Here is an 11,735-nt window from a genome sequence, read left to right on the forward strand (position 1 = left end):
GTTGCACTTCCAAGGGAAAGAAGAAGATTAGAAGATCTTGAATACGCCCATTTGGTATAAAGATAAAGAGAAAGGCTGGATCCCAGCATTATTAATATATTTGGGACGAGGGTATGCTTTCATTTCTGTTGATAATTACAGGTTTTGGACCCCAGCAAGATTGATCAAAATCAACAATGGCTGATCCCCTTTGTTCAGAAATTTGAAGAGCTTACTATGCAGAGAAGCCTTACCTCCCGTACAAGGCAAGCAACACCTCCTACGTGGGGTCAAATGAAGAGGTTGACCCAGGAAGCAGAGAAGATATTAATGAAGGCAGGGCAACCTCTGAATCCTACCAATCTTTTGCTTGCCATGATGGCGGTGGTGACATGTCAGGTAAACGGCGTATCGGCAAGTAGTCATACATATTGGGCATATATACCTAATCCCCCATTAGTAAGAGCAGTTTCCTGGGGGGAACCAGAAGTGCAAGTATGCACTAATGAGACTGCCTTCTTTCCCCTGCCAGCTTGCGGGGGAATAGAACAACTATCTCATCATAAACAACAATATAATATTAGTAATTTGACCATTGCCGTGGAAGGTATTCCTTTATGTATAGGGGGACACCCCTTTTGTCTGTCCACCAAGGAACATTCTCATCATTCTTATAATACATGGGGGGTAAAGTATAATAATTACCATTTTGCTGCTTTTACTGTGCTTGTTTCCACTAGGGGATTTAATACCTCGACAGAACCGCTGGATACTCATAATGGAAAACACATGTCACTATGTCCTGTTAACTTTTTTGTTCCTTCTCCAGAATCTTTGGAGTGGGAATGTTGCCAAGGTCATTGACCCTTTAAGGTCATGAATTATTCTGGGGCCATCATTGTAGATTGGAATCCAGATCATGGGCAATTCTTAGAAAAATGGTCAGATAAATCTCTTAGGTGGCATCGTGCAAATGGCACTTTAATGGGCAATGGTAATGAAACAGTTAAATGGCAGCAATTTGCACTTGTCCCTCCTCAATTACCATTGCAAGGATATCCGCACATTCAAGGAGATATTTGGAAACTATGGGCGGTTTCTGGTAATCTCACTATCTGGTCAGGAAACTATACTTTAGACAGTGGTGACTCTTCGGGTCCATTCCATGTTAATTTACATGTTAATAAATCTTATTCTGCAATGGCATGTGTAAAATATCCTTTTGCATTGTTATATGGGAATTGGATCTGGAATGATACTATGGGGTCTATATCATGTGACTATTGTAATTTAATTCAATGTGTAAATCAGTCTTGGTGGGAAAAATTTGAAAGATGAGCCTTTAATTCCAATTTCTTGCTAGTAATTGTTAAGGCTCAGACAGAAGTATGGTTACCTATAAATCTGACTCGGCCGTGGTCAGATTCTTTTGCTGCTTCTCATCTAGTAACTGACGTATGCTTGGTGTGGTCATCGCTTCAATTTTAGCAGTCGCATCAGTAACTGCAACAGCAGCAGTAGCAGGTCTTGCATTACACCAAGGAATTCAAACAGCTGATTTTATTTGGGACTGGCATAAGGACTCTCATTTGTTATGGCAACAACAGCGAGATTTGGATGCACAACTTGCTACCGACGTGCTCAATCTTCAACACACCGTTTCCTGGCTTGGAGATCAATTGGCTGTTTTATCTACACGGAGTGTGTTGAGATGTGATTGGAATTCTTCTCAGTTTTGTATAACACCTGTACCATTTAACATGAGTGAAGGTTGGGACAAAGTAAAACGATCCTTAACTGGGCATCAACATCTCACTACAGAGATTATAAACTTGAAACAACAAATTTTATCCACTTTTAGCAGGACTTTACCTGACATTACAGGATCTGATTTGCTAAAAGGTCTTCAAGAGAGAATGAATAATTTGAATCCATTAGGGCATGTATCCTCACTAGTTGGGACTACTTTTGGAAACACTGTGCTTATATTACTTTTATGTTGTGTTGCTTTTCTAGTCTTCCTGCGATGGCAGAAAGGGAAACAACAAAAGCATGAAGCAGAAAAGATCCAGACCATGCTACAATTTATAGAAGCAAATAAAAAAGGGGGAGATGAAGGGTTAATAGGGTAGCAGAGATATGCCTGCAAACGGGTCTCTCTGCTCAGGCTGAGCGTCCTTGCATACGAGGCATTCTGCCAAAGAGTCTGGACACAGCCTTGAGTTTAATGGTCCCTTGCAAACGAGGGAGCATTCCCTTCTTGAGATAAGAAGGAGATGAGGGCTTTGTGCAGACTCTGCAGTAGAGGGAGATTTCACTCCCCTTTGCTGTACGATATCATGTATGCACCTGCACTGTACTGAAAAGGCTTATTCTTACAGTCTGGAATTCTGCCTAAGGGGGGCTTTATAATAATAAACGGCAATTAGTTTGCCCAGTTCTGTTCCTCTGGCCAGAGTGGTGTCCTGTCTGTCTCTTGTGTGTCTTGTATGTTCTGTCATTTCACTCATAATCACCAGTGATCAACACCTTCATCAGGATGTATACTTGGCTTCATGTACTCCCTAGCCAGAAATCACAAATTGGCCTCTTCAGATAATCCCCTTAGAGCTACTGAGAGGGTGTCATCCAGGCTATAGTCCTCAGTACGTCCCTGAATAAAACACAATTCTTAGCTGTACACTTTTCTTTAAGTAGACAAGTATGTATCAGTACAGCATTTCTTTTTTTGCTGAATAATATTCCATTGTATGGATAAGGTTTGTTTTTTTTTTTTTTCCTTTTCAGTTCAGTTCAGTTCAGTTGCTCAGTCATGTCCGACTCTTTGCAACCCCATGAATCGTAGCACGCCAGGCCTCCCTGTCCATCACCAACTGCTTTTTGTCTACTACGGATTATGCTGCTATGAACATCTGTGTGCAAATTTTTATGTCAGCTTGTTTTCAATTCTCTTAGGTGCATGTGAGCCTGCTAAGTCACTTCAGTCGTGTCCAGTTCTTTGTGACCCTATGAACTGTAGTCTGTCAGGCTCCTCTGTCCATGAGATTCACCAGGCAAGACTACTGGAGTGGGTTGCCATGCCCTCCTCCAGGGGATCTTCCTGACCCAGGGATCAAACCCAGATCTCCTGCATGTCCTGCATTGGGAGGCAGGTTCTTTATCACTAGCATCACCTGGGAAGCCCCTCTGCCTCTTCAGATAATCCCCTTAGAGCTACTGAGAGGCTGTTGTCCAGGCTATAGTCCCCAGTAAGTCCCTGAATAAAACATAAACTCACAATTCATAGCTGTATATGTATACTGTCAATGAAAAAATTAATCAATAGTCAATCCAAGAAAGAAGGGGGGAATTTTATTCAACCTAATCTGAGGATTATAACCCAGGAAACAGTCTTTCAGAAATCTCTGAGGGCTGTTCTGCCTATAACAGATCAAAGCACAGTTATGTACATTTTTGAGACAAAAGGTTATATATCGAAGTAGCATATGGATAGTCTACATAGCCCATATCTGTACTTCCAAAGCGGATCACCATGAGCCCTCACAGGGCTGAGAAGGAATGTCATCTCCTAAGGACTTACCTTGCTGGTGCCAGAAGAAAATTCTGTTTTCAGCCAAGCAGGCATTCCTGCATCTTTTAAGGAGATCTGGTTAATGTGTAACGTGGATGTTATAATGCACAGTCCATGGGGCTGCAGAGTCAGACACGACTCAACTGAGCATGCGAGTGATGCACAGCAAAGAGGGGCAGTGGCCCAAACGGACAGAGACAGGATTTCACGCTTAAACTTTTTTTCTTGTTCTGCCTTAAACAAATTTTCATTTCACCAATTCCTGGGTATGAAATTGCTATGTCGCAAAGTAATTCATTGTTTAACTTTTTAACGAAAAGTTGAATGAACTGCCGAAGTGCTAGCAGAAGTGGCTACACCATTGTATAATCCTATGATGTACGGGGGTTCCATGTGGTTTTGAATCACGTTACTGATGACTTCTCATTTCTTCCTAAAACATGGCTTACTTGCTTCCAATGTCTCCTTCACCTTGCTTGTCTTCTCTTGTCAACATTCTCACGAGTGAATGCCCAGCAAGGCCTAAGGACAAGAAAATCATGATTGGGATCAAGCAGTTTGTCGGGCAAATATGGAACCTACACAATTGGCTAGAGCCTGTTTTGGACTATTGAAAGATTAAGAGCAACCCCACACCCCCCACTGTATGCTGTCTTCTACAGTCATCTCTCTCTCAAGGAATTGCTGGCCCCCATCCCAATCAGCCCTTCCATCAGTTTCCGTGTACCAGTTCCATGTCTCTTCCTTCCATAAAAATCACACTGAAAGCCCTGATAATTGACACAGAGAAAAAGCATTAAGAGGTAAAAATATGCTTAGCACTGGGAGGGAGGGAAGGAAGTAGATTTAGAAGCCAAGCTGAGAAGCAATGAAAGGGATTTGTTTCTATCATTTGGTGGCTCAAGCCAAACACAGAGACATATATGGGTGACAGGAAGATCTTTATCTGTTCATAAGCACACTTCTAACTTCTCCCTCCACTGGTAGTTTTAGTGAGAATGTGTGGAGCAAGCAGCCTTCCAGGTGGTAGTGGATGGAAAAGGGCAGCTGAGTTTAACCAGTGGACAGTCCCATCTTAGATTTAGGTCTTTACTTTGAGATGGTTATTATTGTTATTTATTTATTTATTGGTATACGGTGTTAGGGAATGTTGTAATTTCATTCTTTTACATGTATCAGTCCAATTTTCCCAATACCACTTACTGAAGAAGCTGTCTTTTCTCCTTCATGTATTCCTGCCACCTGTCACACCAAAACCAGACAAAGACACTACCAAAAAATCGGATTAGAGGCTAATACCTTTGATGAATATAGGCGTAAAACTCCTCAACAAAATCTCAGCAAATGAACCCAACAACACGTAAAAAGGATCATACACCATGATCAAGTTGAATTCATTCCAGAGACACAAGGATGGTTGATTGATGTATAACTGAATCGCGTTGCTATACAGCTATTGTATAGCATACCTATTGTACACTAATACAAAATTGTAAATCAACTGTACTTCTTTAGAATAAAAAAAAAAAGCTGCCCTGAGAATCTAACCACCACAGGTGCAAACTGCAGCCAAAAGCAGTTCCGCATTTCCAATCACATCAACCTGAATGAAGGAGCTGGTGATCCTACACAGGGATAAATGATGTGCTGGGTATGATGACAGGACCAACAAGTGACGTTTGTTTGGTTGTGAGAATGATTTTTTGTGCACAAAAAGAAAACTGGAAACCACTCATAGTTATATCAGCTAAAGATATCTGTTGTTATATTGTGGAATGCATGTGTGCATGCTAAGTCACTTCAGTCATGTCTGACTCTTTGTGACCCCATGGACAGTAGCCGTCCAGGCTCCTCTGTCTATGGGATTCTCCAGGCAAGAGTACTGGAATGGGTTGCCATTGCCTTCAGTGGCAACCCATTCCAGTACTCTTGCCTAGAAAATCCCATGGACGGAGGAGCCTGGTAGGCTGCAGTCCATGAGGCAGCCGATGCTTTCATATAAGTTAAGTAACTTGGCCACAGTCCCGGCCAGTAAGTGCTGGAGTCAGGATTTGAGCCCAGACCCAACCAGTTATGGATCTTGTGCAATTAGTCACCCTGCTCCACTCTGGTCCCAGCCTGAACCCCCATCCTGGAAGCCAGGGTGACTGGAAGTCCCCCATCAGGGACCCTGGAGAGGAAGAGGCTCCTGCAGAGAAAGGCGGGCCTCAGGCCCCTGCCAGCTTCTCTGTAACTGCAGTCATCAAGGCTCCCTCTAGTCTTCCTTGTGGATTTCCCAAGCCTTCTCTTTTCTTGAACAATCTAGAAAGCTCACAGCTTGGCATTCAAGGCCCAGCATCATCTAGTCTTACCAGACCATCCCCTAGAGGAGGCAATGGCACCCACTCCAGTAGTCTTGCTTGGGGAATCCCGCGGACAGAGGAGCCTGGAGGGCACGATTCACAGGGCCGCAGAGAGTCGGACACGACGGACTTGCATGGACTGAGGCAGAGACTTGGGTACTGGTGCTCAGGACCCTGGGGCTTCCGTGCTGGCTCAGCAGTAATGCAGGAGACCCAGGAGATGCAGGTTTGATCCCTGGGTTGGGAAGATTCCCTTGCAGAAGGGAAGGGCAACCCACTCCAGGATTCTTGCCTGGACAGAAGAGTCTGGCAGGCTACAATCCATGGGGTCTCAAGGAGTCACTACAGTCGCTGCAGTCCATGGGGTCGGACACAGCTGAACAACAACAATGATACAAAGTCTTACCTTATTTATTTCTGAGGACTGAGGCATGAGGCTTTGTCAGACCCTCTTTCTGAGTCAGTTCAGTTCAGTTCAGTTGCTCAGTCGAGTCAGACTCTGCAATCCTGTGGACTGTACATGCCAGGCTTCCATGTCCATCACCAACTCCCAGAGCTTACTCAAACTCATGTCCATAGAGTCGGTGATGCCATCCAGCCATCTCATCCTCGGTCGTCCCCTTCTTCTCTTGCCTTCAATCTTTCCTAGCATCAGGGTCTTTTCCAAGGAGTCAGTTCTTCACATCAGGTGGCCAAAGTATTGGAGTTTCAGCTTTAGCATCAGTCTTTCCAATGAATGTTCAGGACTGATTTCCTTTAAGATGGACTTGTTGGATCTACTTGCTGTTCAAGGGACTCTCAAGAGTCTTCTCCAACACTACAGTTCAAAAGCATCAATTCTTCGGTGCTCAGCTTTCTTTATAGTCCAACTCTCACATTCATACATGACTACTGGAAAAATAATAGCTTTGACTAGACAGACCTTTGTTGGCAAAGTAATGTCTCTGCTTTTTAATATGCTGTCAAGGCTGATTGTAACTTTTCCTTCAAGGAGCAAGCTTCTTTTAATTTCATGGCTGCAGTCACCATCTGCAGTGATTTTGGAGCCCCTCAAAAATAGTCTGTCACAGATATCTCAACTATTTCATTGCAGGGACTTCCCTGGCAGTCCATTGGTTGGGACTTGGACTGCATTTTCTCATCTCTCATAGTGGTTTTAGCTCCTTGCTGTATGGGTGGCTTGTTTTTTAATCATACAGAATCTGAAAGGGAGATCCTTTCTCTGCAAACATAATGAATTCTTTATTGGCTACATACGAAATGATGGGCTTGGTAACTGGATACAAAGGTGTGAACACTTGGATAATTGTACAGCTGGAGATGTGAAGTTTGGGTTCATAAATGGCTACATGCTAACCGAGGATGTATAAGCTGCTAAAATCCTGAATTAGGTGGTTTTCCACTGACCCAGGTGCTGAATGGTAGGAATTGCATGGAATTCTAAGGAACACTAAAGTGAAGGGTTGAAGAATCCCCTGGTGGTCCAGTGGTTAGGACTCTGTGCTTTCACTGCAGAAGTCCCAGGTTCAATCCCTGGTCAGGGAGCTAGGATTCCTCAAGCCATATGGTGTGGCCAAAAAATTAAAATAAATACAAGATTGGATGAAGGAAGCACCTTTAGGATGAGGGGATGCTGGTCAGATAGGTAAAATTCAAGTCAGAAGTTCTAAGAGGCAAGGATGTGTCAACATTGTTCGAGAAGCAGGCAAGGTCCAATCATAACCTTGGTGGCTGCTATGACCTTGGTCACAGCAGGTTCTGGTGAGAATTGGTGGCAGAAGTCAGATCAGAGAGGATTAAAGAGCTAATCCACAGAAAGGAAGTGAAGATAGTAAGTGCAGGCTTCTTAAAAGAAGCTTGGAGAAGATAAGAAGATCATGGAGTGGTAGCTAGAGGGAAGACTGAATCAAAGGACAGCTTATTTAGGAAGAAAGAGTTTAGCATCTTTTTAGACAAAGATAAATTTCTGTCATCTTTTTCCTTTCCTTACATTAGTGCAAAAAGTCTACCTTATCAGTTTAGGAATCTCTATTTTCATCAGTCTCTTTCTCTCTCTCTCTCTCTCTCTCTTTTTTAAGTGGGAAAGAGAATGGGGCTTAAAAAATTTTTTTTTAATTTAATTTAATTTTTTTTTTTTTTGGCCATTCCACTTGGCTTGCAGGATCTTAGTTCCCCAACAAGGGGTCGAACCTAGGTCCCCTGCAGTGGAAGCATGGAGTCTTAACCACTGGACCACCAGGGAAACCCTCATCCATCTTTTTATCTCCTTTCTTATATCTTTAGTTTTCCGTTAGATTCTCCCTCCCCTTCTCTCTATCATGTTTCACACCTCTCCTGTTTCTTTTTATTTTTCATTTCCTTCTTTCTCTCTTGTGCCTTTTCCTTCTTTCTCTCCCATCATTTTTATTAAAAAAAATAGGCTTGATATAAAATGAAAAATATTTCTATTAATATTTCATCTATTTTTAATAATAATATTTACATTATTATTAAACAATCATATTATTAACATTATAAATTAACATTACTGTTAAATCTACTTCTAATCTTTCCCCATTCTACTCAGTATTCTTATAATAGTTTAAAGCATTTTCTTTTTCATAAATAAGCTTCAACAAATATATACTTAATACTCAGATAATGTTTTTCTGGACTTTTTAAAAATAATGAGAATGACAAAGGAGAGAATTGGATGACAGGTGAGTCTGGGTCTGCTTATTTCTCTGTCCCAATACAAGAGCTTGCCTGAAAGAGAAACAACCATCAAACCCAGATTCTCCAGTCTATGTGGGTCAGTGTGGGTCTAGTCCTAACCAGGAGATTCAGGGATAGGCTATTGATGATGACAGAGGGAACAATGAATGCAATTAATATTGCTTTAAAATGACTTTTATAGTTCCCCCAGCTTCCTGTTTAGCAAATTAAAATGTGGTCATTGAAGACAAGTTTTAAAAGTCTTGTCTACAGCAAAGTGGTCTGTAGCAAAGTGGTTCAGTTATACATATACATATACATGTATCTATTTTTTAAAATTCACTTTGTTGTACACCTGAAACTAAAACATCATTGTTAATCAAAAACTATACTCCAACATAAAATAAAAATTAAAAAAAAGAAAGTGCATTGTCCATAAGAAGTATTGCTACCATTCCCACGCTGAGAATATAACCAAACTTTTCTGGACTCAAAAAAAAGTATATAAGGTCATGTATAATACAAATAAAATAAACTATTAAATAATCTATTAACCAGAGTTAATCAATATGAGGATATCAAAACACTCAACCATAAAGGAGATCAGCCCTGAATATTCACTGAAAGGACTGATGTTGAAGCTGAAGCTCTAATACTTTGGCCACCTGATGCAAAAAGCCAACTTATTGGAAAAGACCCTGATTCTGGGAAAGACTGAGGGCAGGAGAAGCTGGCAGCAAAGGATGACCTGGTTAGATGGCATCACCAATTCAATGTACGTGAGTTTGAGCAGACTCCAGGAGACAGTGAAGGACAGGGAAGCCTGGTGTGCTACAGTCCATGGGGTTGCAAAGAGTCAGACACAACTGAATGACTGAACAACAATCGATATAAACGTATTAGTCCCTATACTTCTATTCTCATGTACGTAAATGTTGAACCATCTCACATATGCCTGAGGAAAAAGGGGTTTTCCAGGATGTGAAACTTTCAGTGCTAAAGCCAGAAAAGTCCCGGGCTACCTGGGATGAGCTGATCAATCTGTTATAGTTTTTTGGTTTCTTTTTTTTTAAGCAAATAAATTTTAATACATCTAAGTTTAACATCTTAAGTATATTTTAAAACTTTTAAAAACTGAAAAAAATTTAAAAGTATTTTATGCCAGCATTTTTTCTCCTTTTTTTATTAGAGCATAGTTAATTTACAGTGCTGTGATATTTTCAGGTATACAGCAAAGTGAATCTGCTATACTCTGTTATAGTTTTTTTTAAAAATTGTTTAAAAGAATGTGTTTTACACAAAGATGATGAAAATGTAGTACATGGCTTTCAAGAGGCAGTTCTTCCTTGGGTGGTCAGCCACTGAGCCAGCTGACCAGTTTGCCAGGGTCACCAGGCTATGAGACTCCCCACCCACCCAGCACTCACCAGGCAGGAGGCAGAACCAGAGCTGCACTCAACCCTAGCAGCTTGTCCATCGGCCTCAGAAGGCAGTCCCTTAAGTAGGTCAAAGGGCCCCGTCTTCCCCACCCCAGGGCTTTGGCCTTATACTAGTCCTTGGTAGAAAGTGAAAAGTGAAAGTCGCCCAGTCATGTCCGACTCTTTGCGACCCCATGGACTATACAGTCCCCGGAATTCTCCAGGCCACAATACTGGAGAAGGCAGCCTTTCCTTTCTCCAGGGGATCTTCCCAACCCAGGGATTGAACCCAGGTCTCCTGCATCGCAGGCGGATTCTTTACCAGCTGAGCCACCAGGGAAGCCCAAGAATACTGAAGCGGGTAGCCTATCCCTTTCCCAGCAAATCTTCCCAACCCAGAAATCGAACCGGAATCTCCTGCATTGCAGGCAGATTCTCTACCAACTGAGCTATCAGGGAAGTCCTGTTCTTGGTAGAGACGGGGGCCAGTCATTGGCAGAGTAGGCCCACTAACAGGATCTTTATTTTAATTGAAGGAGAATTGCTTTAAAATATGTGTTGGTGTCTGCCATACATCAACATGAATCAGCTATAGGTATACATATGGTCCCCTCCCTCTTGAAACTCCCTCCCACGTCCCTCCCCATCCCACCCCTCTAGGTTATCACAGAGCCCCGGTTTGAGTTCCCTGAATCATACAGTGAATTCCCACTAGCCATCTATTTTACAGATGGTGCTGTGTATTTGCAGGGCAGCAATGGACATGCAGACATAGAGAACAGACTTACGGACACAGCACGGCGTGGGCGAGGAGAGGGTGGAGCCGCTGCAGGGCGGCATGGAATCGCGCACTGTCAGGGCCTTGTAACAAGCTCAGTGCTCTTCACCGACTCCTCACTTCAGGAGGCATCACAGGCTCTCAGAGTAAATCCCCAGCTGATGAAACTTTTCCTGTTTTTCAGGGAAAGTGAAAGTGTCAGCTGCTCAGTTGTGTCTGATTCTTTGGGACCCCATGGACTGCAACACATCAGGCTCCTCTGTCCACTATCTCCCAGAATTTGCTCAGATTTATGTCCATTGAGTCGATGACACTATCTAAACATCTCATCCGCTGCCACCCCTTTTCCTTTTGCCTTCAATCTTTCCCAGCATCAGGGTCTTTGGCAGTGTATAGGGTCTTTGCATTGGGTGGCCAAAGAAATGGAGATTCAGCATTAACATCAGCCCTTTTAGTGAATAAGAAGGAGCCCAAGAAACAGGCAGAGAATAGAGGTCACTAAATATAAACCCGTGATGTTACTTAATTCCAGTTTTTAAATTAAATTTTTCTTAACTGAATTCTCTAGCTAGTAGTTGAACAGAAGATGAATATAAAGAGTTGAATGCAGAACCAAATGACTTAAGCAGTATTATATTTCCTATTTCCCTGATGGGGAAATTGGGGGCTATAGATTAATGATTTGCCAAGGTCTCCAGTATTCTTGCCTGGAGAATCCCCATGGACAGAGAAGCCTGGTCGCACAGAGTCGGACATGACTGAAGCAACTTATCACACACACATGCAGGGTTTCATAGCCAGTAGATGTTGTAACGTGTCTTTAAACCCAGATCCACCTAATTTCTGAGTCTTGTCTCTGGCTGGGACACTTCCTGGTTGGGTTTCTGTCTAGACACAATACTGCAAGGTCTGATGGAGATCAGCGTGGGCCTGGAAGCTTGTGGTGGTTCTAG

General features: G+C 42.5%; 1 non-coding gene across 1 annotated transcript; it reads left to right on the forward strand.

Annotated features, from left to right (window-relative positions):
* The first annotated feature begins 7,363 nt into the window (after positions 1 to 7,363).
* TRNAE-UUC (transfer RNA glutamic acid (anticodon UUC)) lies at positions 7,364 to 7,437 on the forward strand. Its single transcript has one exon. It is a non-coding gene; the product is annotated as a tRNA-Glu (tRNA).
* The last annotated feature ends 4,298 nt before the right edge of the window (positions 7,438 to 11,735 follow it).

This window comes from Budorcas taxicolor, chromosome 25, assembly GCF_023091745.1.
Source record: "Budorcas taxicolor isolate Tak-1 chromosome 25, Takin1.1, whole genome shotgun sequence".
NCBI lineage: Eukaryota > Metazoa > Chordata > Mammalia > Artiodactyla > Bovidae > Budorcas > Budorcas taxicolor.